Here is a 26,519-nt window from a genome sequence, read left to right as displayed (position 1 = left end):
CTGTAATGGAACAGCTTGGCTAGAGGTACGGCTAGTTCTGGAGCACAAGTCTTCAGCACTACAGCCGGGATGTTGTCGGACCCATAGCCTTTGTTTTATCCAGTGCACTCAGCCGTTTCTTGATATTACATGGAGTGAATGGAATTGGCTGAAGACTGGCTTCCGTGGTGGTGAGGATAGCAGGAGGAGGCAGAGATGGATCACCCACTCGGCACTTCTGGCTGAAGATGGTTGAAAACGCTTTAGCCTTGTCTTTTGTACTCATGTGCTGGATTCCGCCATCTTTGTGGATGAGGATGTTTACAGAGGCTCCCCCTCCCGTTAGTTGTTTAATTGTCCACCACCATTCACGACTGGATGTGGCAGGACTGCAGAGCTTTGATCTGATCCGTTGGTTGTGGAATCGCTGAGCTGTCTATAGCATATTCGTTCCGTTGTTTAGCATGCATGTAGTCCTGTGTTGTAGCTTCACCAGATTAGGACGACATTTTTAGGTACGCCTGGTGCTGCTCCTGGCATGCTCTTCTACGCTCCTCATTGAACCAGTGTTGAGCCCCTGGCTTGTTGGTAATGGTAGAGTGAGGAATATGCCAGGCCATGAGGTTACAATTGGAATTTGTTGGAATACAATTCTTCTGCTGCTGGTGGCCCACAGCGCCTCATGGTTGCCCAGTTTTGAGCTGCTAGATCTGTTCTGAATCTATCCCATTTAGCACGGTGGTAGTGCCACCCAACACGTTGGGAGGTGTTCTCAGTGCGAAGACGGGACTTCGTCTCCACAAGGATTGTGCGGTGGTCATTCCCACCAATACTGTCATGGACAGATGCATTTGTGACAGGTAGATTGGTGAGGACGAGGTCAAGTAGATTTTTCCCTCATGTTGGTTCGCTCACCACCTGCAGGCCAAGTCTGGCAGCTATGTTTTTTTTTATTCGTTCACGGGATGTGGGCGTCGCTGGCAAGGCCGGCATTTATTGCCCATCCCGAATTGCCCTCGAGAAGGTGGTGGTGAGCCGCCTTCTTGAACCGCTGCAGTCCGTGTGGTGACGGTTCTCCCACAGTGCTGTTAGGAAGGGAGTTCCAGGATTTTGACCCAGCGACAATGAAGGAACGGCGATATATTTCCAAGTCGGGATGGTGTGTGACTTGGAGGGGAACGTGCAGGTGGTGTTGTTCCCATGCGCCTGCTGCCCTTGTCCTTGAAGGTGGTAGAGGTCGCGGGTTTGGGAGGTGCTGTCGAAGAAGCTTTGGCGAGTTGCTGCAGTGCATCCTGTGGATGGTGCACACTGCAGCCACAGTGCGCCGGTGGTGAAGGGAGTGAATGTTTAGGGTGGTGGATGGGGTGCCAATCAAGCGAGCTGCTTTGTCCTGGATGGTGTCGAGCTTCTTGAGTGTTGTTGGAGCTGCACTCATCCAGGCAAGTGGAGAGTATTCCATCACACTCCTGACTTGTGCCTTGTAGATGGTGGAAAGGCTTTGGGGAGTCAGGAGGTGAGTCACTCGCCGCAGAATACCCAGCCTCTGACCTGCTCTCGTAGCCACAGTATTTATATGGCTGGTCCAGTTAAGTTTCTGGTCAATGGTGACCCCCAGGATGTTGATGGTGGGGGATTCGGCGATGGTAATGCCGTTGAATGTCAAGGGGAGGTGGTTAGACTCTCTCTTGTTGGAGATGGTCATTGCCTGGCACTTGTCTGGCGCGAATGTTACTTGCCACTTATCAGCCCAAGCCTGGATGTTGTCCAGGTCTTGCTGCATGCGGGCTCGGACTGCTTCATTATCTGAGGGGTTGCGAATGGAACTGAACACTGTGCAGTCATCAGCGAACATCCCCATTTCTGACCTTATGATGGAGGGAAGGTCATTGATGAAGCAGCTGAAGATGGTTGGGCCGAAGACACTGTCCTGAGGAACTCCTACAGTAATGTCCTGGGGCTGAGATGCTTGGCCTCCAACAACCACTACCATCTTCCTTTGTGCTAGGTATGACTCCAGCCACTGGAGAGTTTTCCCCCTGATTCCCATTGACTTCAATTTTACTTGGGCTCCTTGGTGCCACACTCGGTCAAATGCTGCCTTGATGTCAAGGGCAGTCACCCTCACCTCACCTCTGGAATTCAGCTCTTTTGTCCATGTTTGGACCAAGGCTGTAATGAGGTCTGGAGCCGAGTGGTCCTGGCAGAACCCAAACTGAGCATTGGTGAGCAGGTTATTGGTGAGCAAGTGCCGCTTGATAGCACTGTCGACGACACCTTCCATCACTTTGCTGATGATTGAGAGTAGACTGATGGGGCGGTAATTGGCCGGATTGGATTTGTCCTGCTTTTTGTGGACAGGACATACCTGGGCAATTTTCCACATTGTCGGGTGGATGTCAGTGTTGTAGCTGTACTGGAACAGCTTGGCTCGAGGCGCAGCTAGTTCTGGAGCACAAGTCTTCAGCACTACAGCTGGGATGTTGTCGGGGCCCATAGCCTTTGCTGTATCCAGTGCACTCAGCCGTTTCTTGATATCACGTGGAGTGAATCGAATTGGCCGAAGACTGGCTTCCGTGATGGTGGGGATATCGGGAGGAGGCTGAGATGGATCATCCACTCGGCACTTCTGGCTGAAGATGGTTGCAAACGCTTCAGCCTTGTCTTTTGCACTCACGTGCTGGACTCCGCCATTATTGAGAATGGGGATGTTTGCAGAGCCTCCTCCTCCCGTTAGTTGTTTAATTGTCCACCACCATTCACGACTGGATGTGGCAGGACTGCAGAGCTTTGATCTGATCCGTTGGTTGTGGAATCGCTTAGCTCTGTCTATAGCATGTTGCTTCCGCTGTTTAGCATGCATGTAAGTCCTGAGTTGTAGCTTCACTAGGTTGGCACCTCATTTTTAGGTAGGCCTGGTGCTGCTCCTGGCATGCTCTTCTACACTCCTCATTGAACCAGGGTTGATCCCCTGGCTTGTTGGTAATGGTAGAGTGAGGAATATGCCGGGCCATGAGGTTACAGATTGTGCTGGAATACAATTCTGCTGCTGCTGATGGCCCACAGCGCCTCATGGATGCCCAGTTTTGAGCTGCTGAATCTGTTCTGAATCTATCCCATTTAGCACGGTGGTAGTGCCACACAACACGTTGGATGGTGTCCTCAGTGCGAAGACGGGATTTCATCTCCACGAGGACTGTGCGGTGGTCACTCCTACCAATACTGTCATGGACAGATGCATTTGCGACAGGTGGATTGGTGAGGACGAGGTCAAGTAAGTTTTTCCCTCGTGTTAGTTCGCTCGCCACCTGCCGCAGGCCCAGTCTAGCAGCTATGTCCTTCAGGACTCGGCCAGCTCGGTCAGTTGTGGTGCTACCGAGCCACTCTTGATGGACATTGAAGTCCCCCACCCAGAGTACATTTTGTGCCCTTGCTACCCTCAGTGCTTCCTCCAAGTGGTGTTCAACATGGAGGAGGACTGATTAATCAGCTGAGGGAGGACGGTAGGTGGTAATCAGCAGGAGGTTTCCTGATGCCATGAGATTTCATGGGGTCCAGAGTCAATGTTGAGGACTCCCAGGGCCACTCCCTCCTGACTGTATATCACTGTACCGCCACCTCTGGTGGGTCTGTCCTGCCGGTGGGACAGGACATACCCAGGGATGGTGATGGAAGAGTCTGGGACGTTGGCTGAAAGATATGATTCTCTGAGTATGGCTACGTCAGGCTGTTGCTTGACTAGTCTGTGGGACAGCTCTCCCAATTTTGGCACAAGTCCCCAGATGTTAGTAAGGAGGACCTTGCAGGGTCGACTGGGCTTGGTGTTTTGCCGTTGTCGTGTCCGGTGCCGGGTGGTCCGTCCGGTTTTATTCTTATTATGACTTTTCGTAGCGAGATTTTACAACTGAGTGGCTTGCTAGGCCATTTCAGAGGGCAATTAAGAATCAACCACATTGCTGTGGGTTTGGAGTCACATCTTGGCCAGACCGGGTAAGGGCGGCAGGCTTCCTTCCCTAAAGGGCATTCGTGAACCAGATGGGTTTTTATGACAATCCGGTAGTTTCATGGCCATCATTACTGATACTAGTATTTTAATTCCAGATTTTTTTTTATTTAATTAATTGAATTTTTTAATTAATTAATTGAATTTAAATTCGCCAGCTGCCGTGGCGGGATTTGAACTCATGACTCTGGATTTTAGTCCAGGCCTCTGGATTACTAGCCCAGTAACATAACCACTATGCTACCGTCCTTCAGGATCCGGCCAGCTCGGTTAGCAGTGGTGCCACCGAGCCACTTTTGGTGATGGACATTGAAGTCCCTCACCCAGAGTACATTCTGTGCCCTTGCTACCCTCAATGCTTCCTCCAAGTGGCGCTCAACATGGAGGAGGACTGATTCATCAGCTGAGGGAGGACGGTAGGTGGTAATCAGCAGGAGGTTTCCTTGCCCATGTTTGATCTGATGCCATGAGATTTCATTGGGTCTGGAGTCAATGTTGAGGACTCCCAAGGCCACTCCCTCCTGACTGTATATATCAATGTACCGCCACCTCTGGTGGGTCTGTCCAAGGATGATAATGGAAGTGTCGGAAACTTTGGCTGAAAGATATGATTCTGAGTATGGCTATGTCAGGATGTTGTTTGACTCGTCTGTGGGGCAGCTCTCCCAATTTTGACACAAGTCCCCAGATGTTAGTGAGGACGACTTTGCAGGGTCGACTGGGCTTGGTTTGCCTTTGTCGTGTCCGGTGCCTAGTGGTCCAATGCCGGGTGGTCCGTCCGGTTTTATTCTTATGACTTTTTTTTAAAAGCGAGATTGTACAACTGAGTGGTTTGCTGGGCCTTTTCAGAGGGCGATTAAGAATCAACACATTGCTGTGGGTCTGAAGTCACATACAGGCCAGACCGGGTAAGGACTGCAGATTTCCTTCCCTAAAGGACATTAGTGAACCAGATGGGTTTTTACGACAATCCGGTAGTTTCACGGCCACCATTATTTAATTAATTGAATTTAAATTCCCCAACTGCCGTGACAGGATCTGAACTCATGATTCCAGATTATTAGTCCAGGCCTCTGGGTTACTAGTCGAGTTACATAACTACTAGGCTACCGTAACCGCATTCTAACAATGGTCTCCATTTACCAATCTCCAGAAAAAGTGAATATCAAACATGGTAAACAAACAGCTTATTCACAACTTTGCTTACAATATTGTCCTCCATATTTCACTTAATGGGTCAAATTAATCCCCCCAGATAATTCAGTTATCAGTGATAAAATGTACCTCTAGTCAGGGTAAGAATAGAACATCTTAGGCACCTATTGAATCTTGTGTTTAATCCATCTGCTGGATAACACCACAAAAATGAAAATTGCTCATGTTATTCAGTCAAATCTTCCAATTAGATAAGTAACTTATTTTCTTTCTTACTCTCCTAAATTCCATTGGCCCAGCAGCCCTCCAGTACATCACCTACACGGCTTCTTTTTTAAAAAAGAGCCTGGATAGTAAATGTTAGTAAGCTATTCAAATCACAAACACCCATTCTGTCTTTTATTTGTGCACCTTTTCCAGCAAGTTACCACATTGCAATTAAGAGTCCAAACCCTGACCAATTATAAAGCTCCAACTGCTGTCCTAGCTAAAATGAGTTAAGTCAACACAGACCAGGTATCAAACCTGGGACATTTTGCTCTGTGGGGCTTAGTACTGCACTGGTTGGTGCCTTTATTGCTCGGAGAGGGGGGAAAAAAAGGGACTTAAATGTCACAATTTAACATTGGTCTCAAATTCCCGTTAGGATGGACTTTAGACCTCAGAGGATAGTTGTGAGAGAATGGGATAGAATTTAAAACTGGCTGGTTAACCATCCTACACCTCAAATTAACTTTTCCCAGCACTGCAGTGAACACTTAGATGCAGACAGCATACTAATTAGTTCTGTATTTCTTGCAGTTTTCCAGCAGAGAATTGTGTTACTGGATGCATTATTTAAATGATGGCCCTGTTGCAGTCAGCTCAATTCATTTTTCATTCAATTCGAACAACGAGGTGATGGCAGTTTTCAATAGCCCATTAGGAGGAAACCTTTTAACAAAAAAGTTCTGTTGCTGAGTAGAAGGAAGTCTGGAACTGTTTCAGGCCATTTCAATCAAACGCTTCACACAACTAGATGAAAACACATTAAAATTATGAAGGTGCTTCACTCAGTTAGATATTGATTACACTAAATTTTATATTTCAGGAGATGATACATCTTCACATTCTCATTTATAGAACTATTTTTCTTGAACATTCTCTAATATTTCAAGTCATAAAGGTCTAACCACATTCCATAGTGTCTCGTTAAGCATTGGAGTCAAATACGCTATTAAACTCTTAAAAGAAAATGCTACTTAATTTTTTTTTTGAAGTACAAAGACTAAATTATGAAGACCCGATCCCGACATTTAAATGCCACTCACAGCACTGACCACAACTCCCTTTCCCATCAAGGCACAAGAAAAGCATGCCCAGGGAGCTTGCCCGGCAACAAACTTGGTTGGGGATTATAAAATCTGGCACGGCAGCAGTTTTTCATCTAATCCATGAGACCTCCCTCCTGCTACTTTAACCCCATTCCCAGTAAACTGCTGGTCACCCAACTTCCCTTCCTCACCCCCATGCTAGCGGACATTAAAAATGGTTCCTTCTCCTCAGGTACTATCCTCCTCCATCTCAAAACAATCATCACTCCCTTTCTCAAAATAAAACACCATCGACTTTGCAAACTAACACCCCATCTGAAACCTCCCTTTCTCTCCAAAGTGTTTGAACACGTCACCTTCTAAATTCGTGATATCAAGAAACGGCTGAGTGCACTGGATACAACAAAGACTATGGGCCCTGACAACATCCCGGCTGTAGTGCTGAAGACTTGTGTTCCAGAACTAGCTGCACCTCTAGCCAAGCTGTTCTAGTACAGCTACATCACTGGTATCTTCCAGACAATGTGGAAAATTGCCCAGGTACATCCTGTCCACAAAAAGCAGGACAAATCCAATCCAGCCAATTACCGCCCCATCAATCTACACTCAATCATCAGCAAAGTAATGGAAGTTGTCGTCGACAGTGCTATCAAGCGGCACTTACTCACCAATAACCTGTTCACCTAAGCATAGTTGGGGTTCCGCCAGGACTACTCGGCTCCAGACCTCATTACAGCCTTGGTCCAAAAGAGCTGAATTCCAGAGGTGAGGTGAGAGTGACTGCCCTTGATATCAAGGCAGCATTTGACAGAGTGTGGCACCAAGGAGCCCTAGTAAAATTGAAGTCAATGGGAATCAGGGGAAAAACTCTCCAGTGGCTGGAGTCATACCTAGCACAAAGGAAGATGGTAGTGGTTGTTGAAGGCCAATCATCTCAGCCCCAGGACATTGCTGCAGGAGTTCCTCAAGTCAGTGTCCCAGGCCCAACCATCTTCAGCTGCTTCATCAATGACCTTCCCTCCATCATAAGGTCAGAAATGGGGATGTTCGTTGATGATTGCACAGTGTTCAGCTCCATTCGCAACCCATCAGATAACGAAACATGCAGCAAGACCTGGACAACATCCAGGCTTGGGCTCATAAGTGGCAAGTAACATTTGCGCCAGCCAAGTGCCAGGTAATGGCCATCTCCAACAAGAGAGAGAATCCAACCACCTCCCCCCCCTCGGCATTACCACTGCCGAATCCCCCAACAGCCTGGGGGGTCACCATTGACCAGAAACATAACTGGAGTGGCTACAAGAGCAGGTCAGAGACTGGGTATTCGGCGGCGAATGACTCACCTCCTGACTCCCCAAAGCCTTTCCACCATCTACAAGGCACAAGTCAGGAGTGTGATGGAATACTCTCCACTTGCCTGGATGAGTGCAGCTCCAACAACACTCGAAGCTCGACACCATCCAGGACAAAGCAGCCCGCTTGATTCGCACCTCATCCACCACCCTAAACGTACACTCCCTTCACCACCGGCGCACCATGGCTGAGGTGTGTACCGTCTACAGGATGCACTGCAGCAACTCGCCAAGACTTCTTGGACAGCACCTCCCAAACCCGCGACCTCTACCACCTAGAAGGACAAGGGCAGCAGGCACATGGGAACACCAGCACCTGCACATTCCCCTCCAAGTCACACACCATCCCGACTTGGAAATATATCGCCATTCCTTCATAGCCATTGGGTCAAAATCCTGGAACTCCCCATCTAACAGCACTGTGGGAGAACCTTCACCACACGGACTGCAGCGGTTCAAGAAGGCGGCTCACCGCCACCTTCTCAAAGGCAATTAGGATTGAGCAAAAAACGCTGGCCTTGCCAGCGACGCCCACATCCCATGAACGAATAAAATAAAATCCCTGCCCATCTTTCCCACAATTCCATGTATGAATCTCCCCAACAAGATTCCATCCCTGCCACAGCAGTGAAACGGCCCTAACCAAAATCACAAATGACATCCTCTGTGACTGTGACCATGGTGCAATATCTTTCCTTGTCCTCTGACTTCTCTGTTCACCATTCTCCTCCAACACCTCTACATCATCCAGCTCAGTGGGACTACCCTAACATGTTTCAACTCAGAGCTATTCAATCGCAGCCAGATGATTTCCAGCAATAGCTTCGCTTCCTGCCCTTGCACCATTACCTCTGGAGTCCCACAGGAATCATCCTTGGACACATCTTCCTCAACTACATGATGCACCTTAGCAACATCTTCGGCAAACATCGGGTCAGGTTCCATATGTACACTGATGAAACCCAGCTGTACCTCTCCACCACCTCTCTTGACCCCTCTTGTGTCTCTGTTGTCAGACAGCTTGTCCAACAGCCAGTCTTGGATGAGCTGCCATTTCCTCCGTTAAACATTGGGAAGATCAAATACATCGTCTTAGGCCCCTGTAACAAAATCCGTATCCTTTCCATCCATTCCATCCTCCTCCCCAGCCACATCTTAGGTTGATCAAGTGTTCGCAATCATAGCGTCCAATTTGACCCCAAGCCTAGCTTCTGACCCCATATCTTCTCCATCCTAAACACAGCCTATTTCCACCTCTGCAACATCGCCCATCTGCTGCTGAAACCCTCATCCATGCCTTTGTCACCTCCAGACAGACTATTCCAATGCTCAACCTAGCCAGCCGTCGTAGGCTGTACGGATGGAGGACAGAGAGGTTTAAGAATTCCAGAGCTTAGGGCCTAGGCAGATGAAAACACAGTGAAGACACAATGGAGGAACAAAAGAATTCGGAGATGCACAAGAGGCCAGAATTGGAGGAACGCAGAGTTCTCAGAGGATTGTCGGTCTGGAGGAGGTTACAGAGATAGAGAGGTGTGAAGCTACAGAGGGAATTGAACACATTGATGAGAATTTTAAAATCAAGGCTTTGCTGGACTGGGAGCCAATGTAGGTCAGTGAGCACAAGGGTGATGGGTGAACAGGACTTGGTGCAAGTCAGGATATGGGCAGTAGAGATTTGGATGAGTTGAAGTTTAGAGGGTGGAAGATGGAAAGCCGGCCAGGATAGCATTGGAATAGTCGAATCTGGAGGTAACAAAAACGTGGACGACAGTATCAGCAGCAGATTGGCTGAGGCAAGGGCAGTGACGGTCAATATTACGTTGGTGGAAGTCGGCGGTCTTGGTGATGGAGAGGATATGGGGTCGGAAGCTCAGCTCAGGGTCAAATAGGATACCAAGGCTGGCAACAGTCTTGTTCAGCCTCAGACAATGGCCAGGGAGGGGTGGGAATCGGTGACTGAGGAATGGAGTTTGTGGCAGAGGCCGAAGACAATGCCTTCGGTCTTCCCCATCTTATACCACCATTTTATTCGTTTCACAGTACCATCGCATTGCATTTGTCCACATTAAAACATAATTTTTTAAAAAATTCGTTCATGGGCATCACTGGCGAGGTCAGCATTCATTGCCCATTCCTAATTGCCCTTGAGAAGATGGTGGTGAGCCGCCTTCTTGAACCGCTGCAGTCCGTGTGGTGAAGGTTCTCCCACAGTGCTGTTGGGGAGTTAATTTGTCAACCGAATCATCTAACCAACCCACAACCCTCTATTTGTCAACTTGTTCTGTTATTCAAGGTTATTTTTAAAAATAAAAGAAAAAGTGCACTGTGCCCATTTATGAGAAAGCCCAACCCAGATCTTATCCTTAAGGTCACAGGAGAGTCCCAAAACCAAGGAATTTTAGGGAATTGTTGCTGGAGTCAGAAGTGTGAGAAAGAAAGCCAGTTTGGTTAAAGGCTCAAATTATTCTGAAGGAATTTCTGTGCCTGGTGATTTGAAACTGCTCTAATCACAAAGAATCAATCCTCCAGTTGGCCCCTAGTATTATGGGACTTGACCCTTCCCATCACAGGTGCAAGTCATGGTTTTGCCGACCATGAACAGATCTGACTACATACATGCCTTCTGCATAGGATTGTTCCTAAAACTTTACACAGGCTTTTTTCTCCTCCCCCAGAGATGGCAACTAGAATTTGGTTCCATGGGCACCAGTCCCTCACCTCAAGTGACCTATCATGTGATAGTCTGGACTGCATGTGTCAGTAGGCTATTCGGCTACAAGCAGCACCACAGGCAAGCTGAGCACTGCCCTCATCAACATCCACATAACCAGCAGGAATAGCTAGATAGCACTGGTGAATTCTGGACAATTTTTCCCCCCTTATGTTGACTTATAGTTACTTACGTTAGAATCCTGACACAGAATCATAGCAAATTTACGGCACAGAAGGAGGCCATTTGGCCCATCGTGTCCGCACCAGCCGAAAATGAGCCACCCAGCCTATCCCGCTTTCCAGCACTTAGTCTGTAGCCCTGTAGATTACGACAGTTCAGGTGCACATCCGGGTACTTTTTAAATGAGTTGAGGTTTCTGCCTTTACCACCCTCTCAGGCAGTGAGTTCCAGACCACCACCACCCTCGGTGAAAAAATTTTTCCTCAGCTCCCCTCTAATCCTTCTACCAATCACTTCAAATCTATGCCCCCTGGTTATTGATATCTCTGCGAAGGGAAATAGGTCCTTCCCATCCACTCTATCTAGGCCCCTCAATTTTGTACACCTCAATTAAATCACCCCTCAGCTTCCTCTGTTCCAAAGAGAACAACCCCAGCCTATCCAATCTTTCCTCATAGCTAAAATTCTCCAGTCCTGGCAACATCCTTGTAAATCTCCTCTGTACCCTCTAGTGCAATTATGTCCTTCCTGTAATGTGATGACTAGAACTGTACACTGTACTGTACACAGTACTCAAGCTGGGGCCTAACCAGTGTTTTATACAGTTCCAGCCTAACCTCCCTGCTCTTATATTCTATGCCTCATCTAATAAAGGAAAGTATTCCATATGCCTTCTTAACCACCTTACCTACCTGTCCTACTACCTTCAGGGATCTGTGGATATGCACTCCAAGGTCCCTCACTTCCTCTACACTTCTCAGTATCCTCCCATTTATTGTGTATTCCCTTGCCTTGTTTGCCCTCCCCAAATGCATTACCTCACACTTCTCTAGATTGAATTCCATTTGCCACTTTTCTGCCCACCTGACCAGTCCATTGATATCTTCCTGCAGTCTAAGCTTTCCTCCTCACTATCAACCACACAGCCAATTTTTGTATCATCTGCAAACTTCTTAATCATCCCTCCTACATTCAAGTCCAATTTGTTAATATACATCACAAAAAGCAAGGGACCTAGTAGAGCCCTGCAGAACCCCACTGGAATCAGCCTTCCAGTCACAAAAACACCCGACCATTATCCTTTGCTTCCTACCACTGAGCCAATTTTGGATCAGACTTGCCACTTTCCCTTGGACTTGTACTTTTTTGACTAATCTGCCACGTGGAACCTTGCCAAAAGCCTTGCTAAAATCCATGTACACTGCAGCAAATGCACTACCCTCATCAACCCTCTTTGTTACCTCCTCAAAAAATTCAATCAAGTTAGTCAGACACGACCTTCCCTTAACAAATCCATGCTGACCGTCTTTGACCATGCCTTTCGAGGTAATGGTTTATCCTGTCCCTCAGAATTGATTCCAATAATTTGCCCACCACCGAGGTTAGACTGACTGGCCTGTAATGACTCGGTCTATCCCTCGCTACCTTTTTAAACAATGGCACAACGTTAGCAGTCCTCCAATCCTCCGGCACCACGCCTGTATCCAGGGAGGATTGGAAAATGACGGTCAGAGCCTCCGCTATTTCCTCCCTTGCTTCTTTTAACAGCCTGGGATACATCTCATCCAGGCCCGGTGATTTATCTACGTTCAAAGATGCCAATCCCCTGAATACTTCCTCTCTCACTATGTTTATCCCATCCAATATTTCACACTCCTTAACTACAATCTCTGCATCGTTCCACTCTTTTGTGAGGACAGATGCAAAGTATTCATTAAGAACCATACTCCGCCTCCACACAGCGACCAAAATGGTAACTTAATAGGCCTTACTCTTTCCTTAGTTATGCTCTTAATGTATTTATAAAGCATCTTTGGGTTTTCCTTGATTTTTCTTGCCAATATTTTTTCATGCCCTCTCTTTGCTTTCCTAATTTCCTTTCTAATTTCACCTCTGCATTTTTTATATTCCTCTGGGCTTTCTGTAGTATTGAGTTCTGTGTCTGACATGAGCTTTCCTTTTCTGCCTTATCTTACCCTGTATGCGTCTTGACATTCAGGGGGCTCTAGATTTGGCAGCCCCACCCTTTTTCTCTGCACCCCTTGAATCTCCCCCTTGATTCTGGAAAGATGGAATTCACTAGATTCTGGAAAGGTCCCAGCAGATTGGAAAACCGCAAACATAACACCCCTTTTCAAGAAGGGAGTGAGACAGAAAGCAGGTAACTATAGACCAGTTAGCCTAACATCTGTCATTGGGAAAACACTAGAATCCATTATTAAGGAAGTAGTAGCAGGACATTTGGAGACTCAATGCAATCAAGGAGAGTCAACATGGTTTCATGAAGGGGAAATCATGTCTGACAAATTTATTAGAGTTCTTTAAGGAAGTAACGGGCAGGGTGGAGTATATTTGGATTTCCAAAAGGCATTCGATAAGGTGCCACATAAAAGGTTACTGCACAAGATAAGAGCTCATGGTGTTGGAGGTAATATACTGGCATGGATAGAGGATGGGCTAACTAACAGAAAACAAAGTTGGGTTAAAAGAGTAATTTTCAAAATGGCAATCTATAACTAGTGGGGTGCCGCAGGGCTCAGTGCTGGGGCCTCAACTATTTACAATATATATCAATGACTTGGATGAAGGAACAGAGTGTCTTGTGGCCAAATTTGCTGATGATACAAAGATAGGTGGAAAAGCAAGTTGCAATGAGGACAAAGTGTCTGTAAAGGGATATTGACAGGTTAAGCAAATGGGCAAAAATTTGGCAGATGGAATATAATGTGGGAAAATGTGAAGTCATCCACTTTGGGAGGAAAAATAAAAAAGCAAAATATTATTTGAATGGAGAAATACTACAAAATGCTGCGATAGAGGGATCTGGGTGTCCTCGTACAAGCAGCACCAAAAAGTCAACATACAGGTGCAGCAGGTAATCCGGAAGGCAAACGGAATATTGGCCTTTATTTCTAGGGGGATGGAGTATAAAAGCAGGCAAGTCATGCTACAACTGTACAGGGTGCTGGTGAGACCACACCTGGAGTATTGCGTACTTTTCTGGTGCCCTTATTTAAGGAAGGACATGCTTGCATTGAAGGCAGTTCAGAGAAGGCTCACTAGGTTTAATCCAGGTATGGAAGGGTTGTCTTGTGAGGAAAGATTGAACAGGTTGGGTCTATACTCACTGGAGTTTAGAAGAATGAGAGGAGATCTTATTGAAACATATAAGATTCTGAGGGGACTCGATAGAGTAGATGGTGAGAGGATGTTACCCCTCATGGGGGAATCTAAAACTAGGGGGCATAGTCTCAGAATAAGGGGTCGCCAATTTAAGACTGAAATGAGGAGGAATTTCTTCTCCCAGAGGGTCGTGAATCTTTGGAATTCTTTACTCCAAAAAGCTGTGGAGACTGAGTCATGGAATACATTCAAGGCTGAGTTAGACAAATTTTTGATGAGCAAGGGAGTCAAAGGATATGGGGAAAGGCGGGAAAGTGGAGTTGAGGTAAAAATCAGATCAGCCATGATCTCATTGAATGGCGGAGCAGGCTCAAGGGGCCGAATGGCCTACTCCTATCTCTTATGGTCTTGAATGCCTCCCACTGCTCTAATATTGATTTTCCTTCATGTAGCTGTTTCCAGTCCACTTTTGCTAAATCACTTCTTTGCTTAATAAAATAGGCCTTTCCCCAATTGAGAACTTTAACTCCTGTTCTATCTTTGTCCTTTTCCATAACTATGCTAAAACTAACTGAATTATGATCACTACCACCAAAATGCTCTCCCACTGATTCTCCTTCCATCTGCTCAGCCTCATTTCCTAGAACTAAATCCAGAACTGCCTCCTCTCTTGTTGGGCTTTCTCCTCTCTTACTGGCAAAAAAGTTTTCCTGAATGTAATTTAAGAATTTTGGGCCCTCTATACCCTTTGTGTCCCAGTTAATATTAGGGTAGTTGAAATCCCCTATTACTGCCCTACTGCTTTTGCACCTCAAATTTGCCTACATATTTTCTCTTCTATCTCCCTGACTATTTGGGGGTCTATAGTACAGTCTCAGTAGTGTGACAGCCCCTTTTTTGTTCCTTAGCTCAACCCATATTGCTTCATTTGATGATCCTTCTAGCATATCATCCCTCCTCACAGCTGTAATTGTTTCTTTAATCAATATTACCACCCCCTCCCTTTTTTATGCCCTTCTCCAGCTCGTCTGAAAACCCTATAATCAGGAACATTGAGCTGCCATTCCTGCCTCTCTTCAAGCCATGTTTCTGTAATAGCTAAGATATGCCATGTGTCTATTTGTGCCTTCAGCTCATCTGCCTTATTGACTATACTCCTTGCATTGAAGTATATACCTTTAAGCACTGCAAAACTCCCTTGCTGTTTATTTTCTAACCTTTGTTGCCTCTGCCTTCCTAAGTCACTTACTAATTTTCTGCCTTCTATCTCCAGTTCTGATTTTGTCCCATCTGAATCGACACTCAGGTTCCCATCCCCCTGCCAAGCTCGTTTAAACCCTCCCCAACAGCACTAGCAAACCTCCCCATTGAAAACAACTAAATATATTTTTGCTTTTGTAAAATATTTACAGTATTAAGAGCTACACAGAGCTTAATTTTGGTATATTTTCATATCCACAGATAATTACATGTCTCTTTCAAGCAAAACAAATTCATCTACATTTCATAACGATGTGCTTATATCTGGACAAAATGGTAAACTATGACAATGCCAGTGCTTGCCCTGCTCCCCATTCCAAATGGAACATTCAAAGTTCATTTTGTCCTATTTTAAATGAAACTGCGATCAACTCCTAATCAAATATATTAAAATTGAAATGCAGTGTACGCAACAGCTGAGCCCAAGCAACAATTTCTAAATTTGCCATGGCCGGAGAGAGATAGTAGCTGTTTTCTGAATGATCCAATACTGTCTTTGTACCAATAGGAAGCAAGTGTCAGAATTAGAGGCACATTATACAGTGTTGCATTGACAAAAACAAACCAACAGAAAAAAGATTTAGTAAGCTACAAGGAATATTCAATCAGCTTAAGATTAAAGGGGTTTAAAGTATTTTGCTCTGGATTTCTCTCTCTCAAGCCCAGGCCTTACATTACTGAACTTTGCTTTTATACCGAGGCAACAATTACTGTAATCACTTGTTCTGCATGACCCACTTAGGTTACTTCATGTCACATGATTTTGTTCGAAATCCCTGAAAAAGCCAATGGCCTAGTGCATAAATCTGGAAAGTCAGCTGACTGAAATATAGAATTAGTTCTATAACAGAAATTCGTCCCATCGTGCCAATGCCGACTCTCAAAGAACTACCCACTTTGTCCTGTTCCCCTGATCTTTCCCCACACCCTTTTAATTTTTTTCTTCAAATATTTATCCTCTTCCCTTTTAAAAGCTATTATAGATTCTATTCCCACCACTGTTTTTGGCATTCCATGTATTAACAACCCACTGCACAAAATGTTTTCTCCTAACTCCTCCCTTTGTTCTTTTGGTGATAAATGTATGCCTTCTAGTCAAGAGACTCACTGACCAATGGAAATAGCTTTTTCCAAATTACCTGATCAAAGCTTCTCATAACTGAACAGCTCCAGCAGATCTTCTCTTAACCTCTTGTTCTACTGAAAAGAGCCAACATTCTTGCCTTATAACCGAAGCCTCTCATCCGTGGGATCATCTAAGTGAATCACTTCTGTACCGTTTCCACAGCCTTGACATCTTTCTGAAAGTAAGCTGCCCAAAATTGGCCACATAAGCCCAGATTTTCCTGGGAACTTGTGTTATTATAATGGCCCAGCTATGTTGTGGGGACTCTTGAACAGCACAAAAGAGAAAATTTATGGATTAAGTGACTCACGCCATTAATTATGCTACTCCATATTTCCTAGAACTTTTGTGCCACGCCATTTCCCTCGCCAAAAAGTTAGAAGGTAATAATATCTCCACACTATTAACGTCAACGGTGATCATGATTTTCCTGCATTTAAGCCTGTTTTTACGCCGCTACCACGGAGACTTCAAAATAATGGTGCTGGCGGCCTGGCAGCGGTTTAGTTTATTGTTCCAAGATCAAGTTTAAACTCCCAGTGGTTAAAAATGTATTACTGTTACAAAGATTAAACAACTAGGATCTTTGAGCATCCAATTTAGTGCACCAGGGATTTTCAATTGTAATATTGCCCCACCATATCTCCACAGAGCCCATTCAAGTTACAAGACTGTTTTCAGAATTTAATTGACCCCTTCTATGTTTTCCCACAACACTCAACCTTACTAATGCCCACTAACTCAATAAACATATCTTTTCTAACAACTCTAATTTTCTTATTAATCCCTATTGTTTCAGTTATGAGTAAATTGATATACATATAATCTTTCAAGCCCATCTACTCCGAGGAAAGTCAGCAAGTCATTATGTAAATATTTACTGCCCACAAGATTTGTGCTCGTCTCAAACAAAAATTGAAACTTTTCAATGTTGAAAATTCAAAGTTAGCTTTGAATTTTATGCCCGCGTAATTCATGAAAATATAAGTCAATAATTGTTCCATTAATAATTTATAATGTAGTGACTTGAAGTGGCCTGAATTCATAGATATCACAGCAGTGAAACTGACAAATCTCAAAACTTGGAAAAATAGGGACACTACAGTTTAAAATAATTGTCGATTAAATTTTACACTTCCATTCACCAGTGGCTTCAGATGGTGAATGTGTCATCTCCTCAGCTTGTAGATTGGGACCAAATGCCTGATTTGCCACTATGCTCGCTGCGGGGTATTAGAAAATAAGCAACATTTGGAACAAGTTAGAAACGGCAAGATCAGCATGCTGGAAGGCAAGATTTACAGTATACATTGCCAATCTCACTGTTGCAGGAAAATCTGGGCCGATATTCTAACTGCAGCCTAGCCAATAATTTGTAGAAGTTTAGCATTACTTCTTTGCTATTGTACTCTGTACATCCATTTATAAAACTTAGGATCAAATATACTTTTTTAGTCCTCATTTTTAAACAATTGTGTGTCTGAAACCCTAAGTTTCTGCTCCTCTACTTCTTTTAAAGATTTGTCATTTACTGGATATGTTCCCTCCTTACCTTCCAAAATGTATCACATTACACTTCTCCACTTTAAATGTCATCTGGCATATCTGCCCAAACTACTAACCTGTCAATTATAGCCCTACCCATTTTTGTGCCATCTGCTAACTTTGATATTGCACCCCACCCCAAATCTAAGTCCACATCAGTACCACACTTGTGAAAGCAAAGTACTGGTTTAATATCTCTGCCAGTCCTTTGATCTCCATAAGAATTCCATTTTTTCATTTTTAAAATCAGCCCTACTCTAATCATTCTTTTTAAGCAATGTAAACTGAACAGGACATTAGGTCCCTGAATATCAACATTTACATGACAGTTTGTTGCCAACACTCCATGGAGTGTCTCTTTCTCAGCTTATAAACATTCTACTCAATTTGAACAAAACAGGCTGAGAATTACTTATCAAAAAAAAATGACGAGGGCAAAGACATTTTGTTTAAATGTGTTTCAAACTTAAAAGAGCTGCCAAACATACACCAAATATTTGAATTGGAATAGCTTGGTCCCTCCCTTGCATACCTGGTCAGACACTGTCTAAATTCTGCAGCTATTGCATCTTTTGCTTGAATCTGATTTTCACCATCATATGTATTGCAACATAAAAAAGCCAATAGCATGATACACTACAGTGAAAAATGTTTCATTTTTCATCACATCACAAAGACCTGTGTGTTACCGGCACGTGATGTTTATATTTGCCACTATCACTTTTGGTTGCAGGCATTAAGTGTAAGCCCCATTCCAAGTAAGCTTTGCTGCCTCCAACACCTAGAGCATCAGACAGCTTATATAGGTTATCTTCACTATAGGTAGCTGCTGTTCGATAATAAATTTAGATGTTATAAACTAGAATGGAAAGGGTTAATCAGGGCAACAGTGGAATTTAATGGAATTTGCTAGTATAATATTGAAAATGCTTTGTTTTGTGTATCATAAGGTCACTAAGCATATCGTAGCTGTGTGAACCTTTAACTTTTCATTTGAGAAACGATCATACGGTTTTAGGCCACGATATTTTCAAACAACTAAATCAATGTCTGGAACAAGCAAGGTAGTGTAGAAATGCTCTTGTTTTAAGTGATGAGGTTGGATGTATTAGGGGGGGGTGTGTGTAGACCTGTGGAGACCCAAGGTTGAATAGTTCAGAGAGGGAAAGCATGGACTAGGCCAAAGGTAGTTGATATTTACTGGTAATAATTGCAAGGATGTCAGTGTTATTTCAACAAAAAGAGCACCATCTGCTTAGACAAGTGAAATAAAGTTCAAGTAAAAAACAAAGCAATGTAGCAGTGATAAAGGGAAAGGGGCTACACCTAGGCAGGGAGCTAGTGAATCCTCCACCGAAGAAAGAATCTCCGGTTGACGTAGTTACCAGCATAGAAATAATGATTGTGGCCTGTTGGCAAGGTTGGCCCACAGTGGTATATAGTGCAATGTCTTCGTGGTCATGTTGCTGCATTGCTGGTATATTTGTCTGTCATAAATGAAGATTGAACTGATTTTAAATACATATATACATAGTAGTGTCTGCTTTGACAGGCCTGAACCCAAATTTTACTTAGAAACACGGGGCCTGATTTACTGCAGTACAAGGAGACACGTATAAACAGCAACGAGGGACTGACAGCTTCTCTGTACTCCTATAATGTTGAGTACAAAGAGGCCAGGGAAGTAGCAGAGAATCCCTCGTTACTGTTCATACTTCTGCCTTTGTATTTCTTCCTCTCCTTTCCTTCCTTCCCTCCCTCACCCCCCCAACGGAATGCAAGAACATAAGAAATAGGAGCAGGAGTAGGCCACATGGCCCCTCGAGCCTGCTCCACCATTCAATCAGATCATGACTGATCTTCAGCCTCAACTCCACTTTCCTCCCCGATCCCCATATCCCTTGATTCCCCTAGAGTCCAGAAATATACATCCACTGGTTGCCCTTTATCTACTCTGCCAGTAACATCCTCAAAAAACTAATAAATCTGTCAAACAGGATTTCCCTTTCATAAAACCATGTTGACTCTGCCTAATCATACTATGATACTCTACGTGCTGTTACCACTTCCTTAATAATGGATTCCAGCATTTTCCCTGACGACTGATGTCAGGCTAACTGGCCTGTAGTTCCCCATTTTCTCTCTCCCTCCTTTCTTGATTAGCAGGTTTACATTTGCTACCTTCGAGTCCGCTGGGACCTTTCTGGAATTTTGGAAGATCATAACCAATGCATCAACTATCTCTGCAGCCACCTCTTTTAGAGCTCTCAGATACAGGCCATCAGGTCCAGGGGATTCAACAGCTTTTAGTCCCATTAGTTTCTCAAGTACTTTTTCTCTACTGATAATAATTACTTTAAGTTCCTCACTCTCATTAGACCCTTGGCTCCCCACTATTTCTGGTATGCTTTGTGTGTCTTCTATACTTGACCACCTAATACCATGTTGAAAGGAGGTGCAATGGACAATTCCTCCTACTTTTTAAGTACAGTCTTTTACCCACTAGCAGTCCCAAGTTGGTGTAATTCTAGGGCACCTGCTTCCCAGAGGTTGAGTTGCCAGCAACAAATCAGAAAAGATTAGAGTTGCTGGTTTTCCAGTACATAGACTGGCTGAAAGACAGAACACTCGCAGAATAAGTGGAGCACAACTGCTGCTTCATACTTAACATGCACTGGTAATGTACACATTTTCCAGGTAAAGTTTCCATTTCCCATCACAAGACCTTACTGCATCAAGAGGAGTCATAACATTGGAATCTACTCCAGCAGGTCACAGAATCCTAAACAAAACTGGTCTATAAATAGTAGCATCAGTATATTTAAAACCTGAAATGGGACAGTGGAGAAAGTAAATGGTCAGCATTTTTTATCTTAGTACACTGCATCGCCATCATGAAGGGGGCTACTCTATTTCAATTACAGCAGCTTCATGAATAAAATATTTGTATTTATACAGCGCCTTATCACCTCAATATCTCAAAGCATTTCACACAATGAAGTACAATGAGTTACATATGATATTCAATTCAGTGCCTCTGAAGTCCCCCAGCCATTCGATGATCAATTAATCTGGGGAGGGAGGGGAGGCAGAGGGGGTTGGTGGTACACAATTGTTTGGGGGGAGGAAGGTTGGCTAGAGCAATGAAAAAGCTCACTGCTTATCTTCAAATAGCACCACAGAATGTTTAACATTTTTACTTAAATTACAACACTTCCATCCTAGTGCTGAAATGCATATGGGAAGTTCAGTGCCCCCTGGGGCTTTACTAGCTGCAGTTGTCAAAATAATGCTTTTTGTGAGTTGCTTCTTTGACAAAGTGGAGAAAATCTACTCGGAATTTCAACAAATTTTATCTGTCTTTCACATACAAATAAAGTGTACAAAGTCAGCATCACATCAATACTTATAGCAGCAGTTATATGAAAAAAGCATTTTGAAAGCTAAACAGAAATTAAGTTTGGTTAGTACCAAATAATACATATCCAACTTGTGCAATTTAGGATAAGTTCCTTTGCCCCTAAAAGTATCAAAAATATAGATCAATACCAGAATGCAATTACAGTACTATTTGTTCTAAGCATTGCTACTCAGTTCTAGTTTTTAATAAAGAAGTTTGCAATACTACAAGTTCTAATGGGAACATACAAACATTAGTGTGGATACCGCATACACACATTTATGCACAAGATATACTGCCATTTATGCAACTTCTGTACTCAGACCAGATACTACACAAATGAGTACCATGCTCATCCATCACCAGTTTCGCTGCTCATACATAGGCATGTACATGTGCAAGCCACAGTACTAGTCGGAAAAAATTTAAATGTTAGAACAGCAAAACCTAATTTCCAAGCAGAGGCGTTCATAGAAAGGGCACTGATTGCAGCACTGATAATGCCAATTACTATTGTGTTAATTAATGCATATTTTAAATTTCATCTAAAACAAAGCCCCCTTATTTGCCTAATCTCCAGGTCTCAGCTGGCCAAACTCTGGTCTGCATTTTAAAATTCAGTGAAGACAGCTTGCATATTAGCCTGTTTTAAGTATGCCTCAACACAAATACCGTAACTCGCTTTCTTCCCTAAATTTGTTACCTTTATGAATTTGTCCAGAGATTTTTTTTGGAAAATTGAAATGAAACATGATTGATGGTATTGAGTATACTCTCATTAGCTATCCGTTGATATGTACCTCGCTGTAATCCCTAAAATGCCCTGCAAAATTCTATAATCTCATGTAATTAAAACAAGATTTCACTTAATCACAACAAAATAGTGGCTCAAATTCTAAACAGATAGAATCACAGAACGTGATAACCAAAGTGCCCTATAAATTCTCAGAATCCCTTGCAATAAAAATTGAATTTGATTTATTCAATTCATCAACAACAGGTGGCCTGGCTGATGACCCAGTTTTGGGCAGATCTAAAAAAAATCAGAACACTGCAATGCAAAGCAAATATTCAATAATACATTTCATGTTCAAGTTACCATTTAGCTAAATTGTTACTAGCTGAAGAAATAGATGACAGCAGGGCTGACATTTAAACTTTCTTCTACTGGAAGAATAATTTTGCTAGGGATTCGAACAAGAGAATTTTAAAAAAAAAATTCTCGTGGCATTTCTTCACATGAATCCTGAAGTTTCTGATAATCTGTAGCAGATGATATCATACACATAAATGGGCACTAGAGCTAACAGCACAAAAACAAGATCACAAAAGAATCTGTTTCTAAAGAATACATTCTGTGCTTGGTGTGTATGTACTTCTCCAACTTTTAAACTGGTATCCCTTAATTTACAACTTACTATCAAAGGGAGCTGATATAACTCCAAAGCAAGTTATATCTGCCTTTTCTAATCAGTTAATGGAAATACATAAGTAGATGCATCATAAAGTCTGATCTTTGGTCACCTTCCACTTATCAATTATAGTTCCTTACTCCAAAAGTCCAAATGAGATCATGTTACACAGCCATAAACACGATTGGATTACCAAAACCTGCTTAACAAAACAAAATGGTAAGCATAGCATGTTTGGGAGGAACACATGACTTTGGACCTATGGCTCCCAAAGCTCTCCACCACTGGGGTTTTCCTCGCACATGCACATGTAGACTAACTGATAGAGACGGATTGCAATGACTAGTCAACAACTCCATTATCGTTGTATCATGCGACTACAGGATGGTGGAAGACAAACTAGATGGACCTTGGTCTTTCTCATCCAACAATTCCTACGTTCCTAAAACACTTCCGGTAGCAAAAAAATGAGTTGGATGAAAGACAAACAGATTCTCAACCCTATTTTCCAAAATGTCATTACTGACCAAGAGATACAGTCTTAATTAAAAATGAGAATGTCAACATGATATATATGAATTATAAATAGAAAGGGAATGATTTCAAGACTAAAATCCTGGGGTTGGACTTTCCATGATCAGATAAGCATTGCTTTTTACATGATTTCAGCTCCTCAGATTAGTTTTAATTAGTTCCTGTTCCTCATTCCAATGAAACATTTGCATTATCTACATATATGTGACAACATATCTATAAGATAAGTTCTTACCAATAAGTATACAGAAAAGTCAGCTCAGCGATGTCCAACTATAGGTTTAGGTGAATGAATACAGTAACTATAAAAACAAATTCCCCAATTCCTCCTGAAGGCTCAACACGTTAATCCCACGAGTAGCTGAAACACAGAAACCAGAAAAGTCCAGGGTTCAATATCCAGTCTGTGCTGAGGTAGCTGATCTCAACCAGTGAAGCGGTGAGGGCACTACAACTGGATTGGACTCAGCACCCGTGTGTTTTGCGGAGGTGTGGGGGGTGAGAGGAGAAGAAAGAGAACTAGGGCAACCTTATTCTTCATCAGTGAATTGCACGTGAGCATCACACAAGTGCATGATCAGGTCACAGATGCAATGACAATCACAACTCATACACTAATAGTCTACTTTTAACTTAAAGGTGCTTAATTTTAATTTTTTTAAAAGCACTGAATAACCACTTTTTAAAAAAAGCTTGCTTAAAAACAAGTATCTAATATTATGAATTGAATGCAAAAATACTTTACACTGTAGTGATAGTGACCACTTGGGTGAACTACCAAAGAGGGCAATTGCTGTTTGGAATAGTACGCCAGCAAGAAAACTGGAGAAAGAAAAAAGGGAGCAAAAAAAACCAAACAATTTCCCTAAGCATCCATTAAGGAACATGGATATCTGTCCAAAAGTGAAACTTAAAACAGCTTATCCAGAAATATTGACAATCCACAACTCCCAGAGATCCTAATCTTTCCCATAGAGACTTTAGAGAAATGCTACCAATTAGGTTACATAATTACTGGGTCAATGATAGCACAACGCTGGTTTGAATAGAAGCACTGCATATGTGCTCCCCATCTTTGATATCCAAGCACTTCTTTATAGACCAGGGGAGTTCTGGACTCAAACACAATGTTTAAAACTAAGCTGCTATTATATTGGTGTCAGTGTCAGTTTGTACCGCAGATTCCTAAAACATGCAGTAAAACAAGCATTCCTGTTTCCAGTGAAAAAAAACTGAAATACTACAAAAAACATTTCAAAATAGTACAGGATTACAGAACATTTTATCCCCTATAACTAGCTTACAATTGAGCTGAGTCATAGTGTATGTAGCAGCCAGATAACAGGCAGCCTTGCCTGACAACTTTCACAGAACAAAAAAGTTGCTTTATGGCCTTTAGCTCAAATTGGGTGGGGGACTTCAATGACCAGCACCACTACTGACCGAGCTGGCTGAGTCCTGAAGGACAAGCTACCAGACTGGGCCTGCGGCAGGTGGTGAGACAACCAACACAAGGGAAAAACCTACTTGACCTCGTCGTCACCAATCTACCCGTCGCAGATGCAACTGTCCATGATGGTATTGGTAGGAGTGGCCACAGCACAGTCCTCGTGGAGACAATGTCCTGTTTTCACACTAAGGACACCGTCCATCATGTTTGGTGGCACTATCACCATGCTAAATGGGATAGATTCAGAAAAGATTCAGCAGCTCAAAACTGGGCATCCATGGAGGTGCTATGGGCCATCAGCAGCAGAATTGTATTCCAGCACAATCTGTAACCTCATGGCCCGGCATATCCCTCACTCTACCATTACCAACAAGCCAGGAGATCAACTCTGGTTCAACAAGGAGTGTAGAAGAGCATGCCAGGAGCAGCACCAGGCATACCTAAAAAATTAGGTGCCAACCTAGTGAAGCTACAACACAGAACTACATGCATGCTATAGACAGAGCCAAGCGTTCCCACAACCAACAAATCAGATCAAAGCTCTGCAGTCCTGCCACATGCAGTCATGAATGGTGGTGGACAATTAAACAACCAACAGGAAGAGGAGGCTCCTTGAATATCTCCTTCCTCAATGATGGCAGAGCCGAGCATGTGAGAGCAAAAGACAAGGCTAAAGCGTTTGCAACCGTCTACAGCCAGAAGTGCTGAGTGGATGATCCATCTTGGCTTCCTGCCGAGATCCCCATCATCACAGAAGCCAGTCTTTAGCCAATTCCATTCACTCCATGTGACATCAAGAAACGGCTGAGTGCACTGGATACAGCAAAGGCTATGGGTCCAGAGAACATCCCGGCTGTAGTGCTGAAGGCTAGTGCTTCAGAACTGGCCGCATCTCTAGCCAAGCTGTGCCAGTACAGCTACAACAGTGGCATCTACCCGAGAAAGTGGAAAATTGCCTAGGTATGTCCTGTCCACTAAAAGCAGGACAAATTCAATCCGGCCAATTACCACCCCATCCGTCTACTCTCAATCAGCAAAGTGATGGAAGGTGTCGTCGACAGTGCTATCAAGGGACACTTACTCACCAATAACCTGTTCACTGATGCTCAGTTTGGGTTCCACAAGGACCACTCGGCTCCAGACCTCATTACAGCCTTGGTCCAAACACAGACAAAAGAGCTGAATTCCAGAGGTGAGGTGAGAGTGACAGCTCTTGACATCAAGGCAGCATTTGACCGAGTGTGGCACCAAGGAGCCTTGGTAAAATTGAAGTCAATGGGAATCGGGGAAACTCTCCAGTGGCTGGAGTCATACCTAGCACAAAGGAAGATGGTAGTGGTTGTTGGAGGCCAATCATCTCAACCCCAGGACATCGCTGCAAGAGTTCCTCAGGGCAGTGTCCTAGGCCCAACCATCTTCAGCTGCTTCATCAATGACTTTCCCTCCATCATAAGGTCAGAAGTGGGGATGTTCACTGATGATTGCACAGTGTTCAGTTTCATTCGCAACCCCTCAGATAATGAAGCAGTCCGTGCCCGCAAGCAGCAAGACTTGGACAACATCCAGGCTTGAGCGGATAAGTGGCAAGTAACCTCCGTACCAGTGCCAGGCAACGACCATCTCCAACAAGAGAGAGTCTAACCATCTCCCCATGACATTCAACGGCATTACCATCAACGAATTCCCCACCATCAACATCCTAGGGGTCACCATTGATCAGAAACTTAACTGGACCAGCCACAAATACTGTGGCTACAAAAGCAGGTCAGAGGCTGGGTATTCTGCTGCAAGTGACTCCGCAAAGCCTTTCCACCATCTCGAAGGCACAAGTCAGGAGTGTGATGGAATGCTCTCCACTTGCCTGGATGAGTGCTGCTCCAACAACACTCAATAAGCTCAACACCATCCAGGACAAAGCAACCCATTTGATTGGCACACCATCCACCACCGGCACTCCGTGGCTGCAGTGTGTAC

At 43.8% G+C, this 26,519-nt stretch overlaps 1 protein-coding gene across 1 annotated transcript in view; it reads right to left on the bottom strand.

The window, feature by feature from the left end:
- LOC137299764 (protein lifeguard 1-like) overlaps window positions 1-26,519 on the bottom strand; it is a 71,442-nt gene that overhangs the window by 34,065 nt on the left and 10,858 nt on the right. The window lies entirely within an intron of this gene.

This window comes from Heptranchias perlo, chromosome 2, assembly GCF_035084215.1.
Source record: "Heptranchias perlo isolate sHepPer1 chromosome 2, sHepPer1.hap1, whole genome shotgun sequence".
Taxonomy (NCBI): domain Eukaryota; kingdom Metazoa; phylum Chordata; class Chondrichthyes; order Hexanchiformes; family Hexanchidae; genus Heptranchias; species Heptranchias perlo.
The sequence above is the reverse complement of the archived record's forward strand: the minus strand, read 5'-3'. Positions and strand labels throughout refer to the sequence as shown.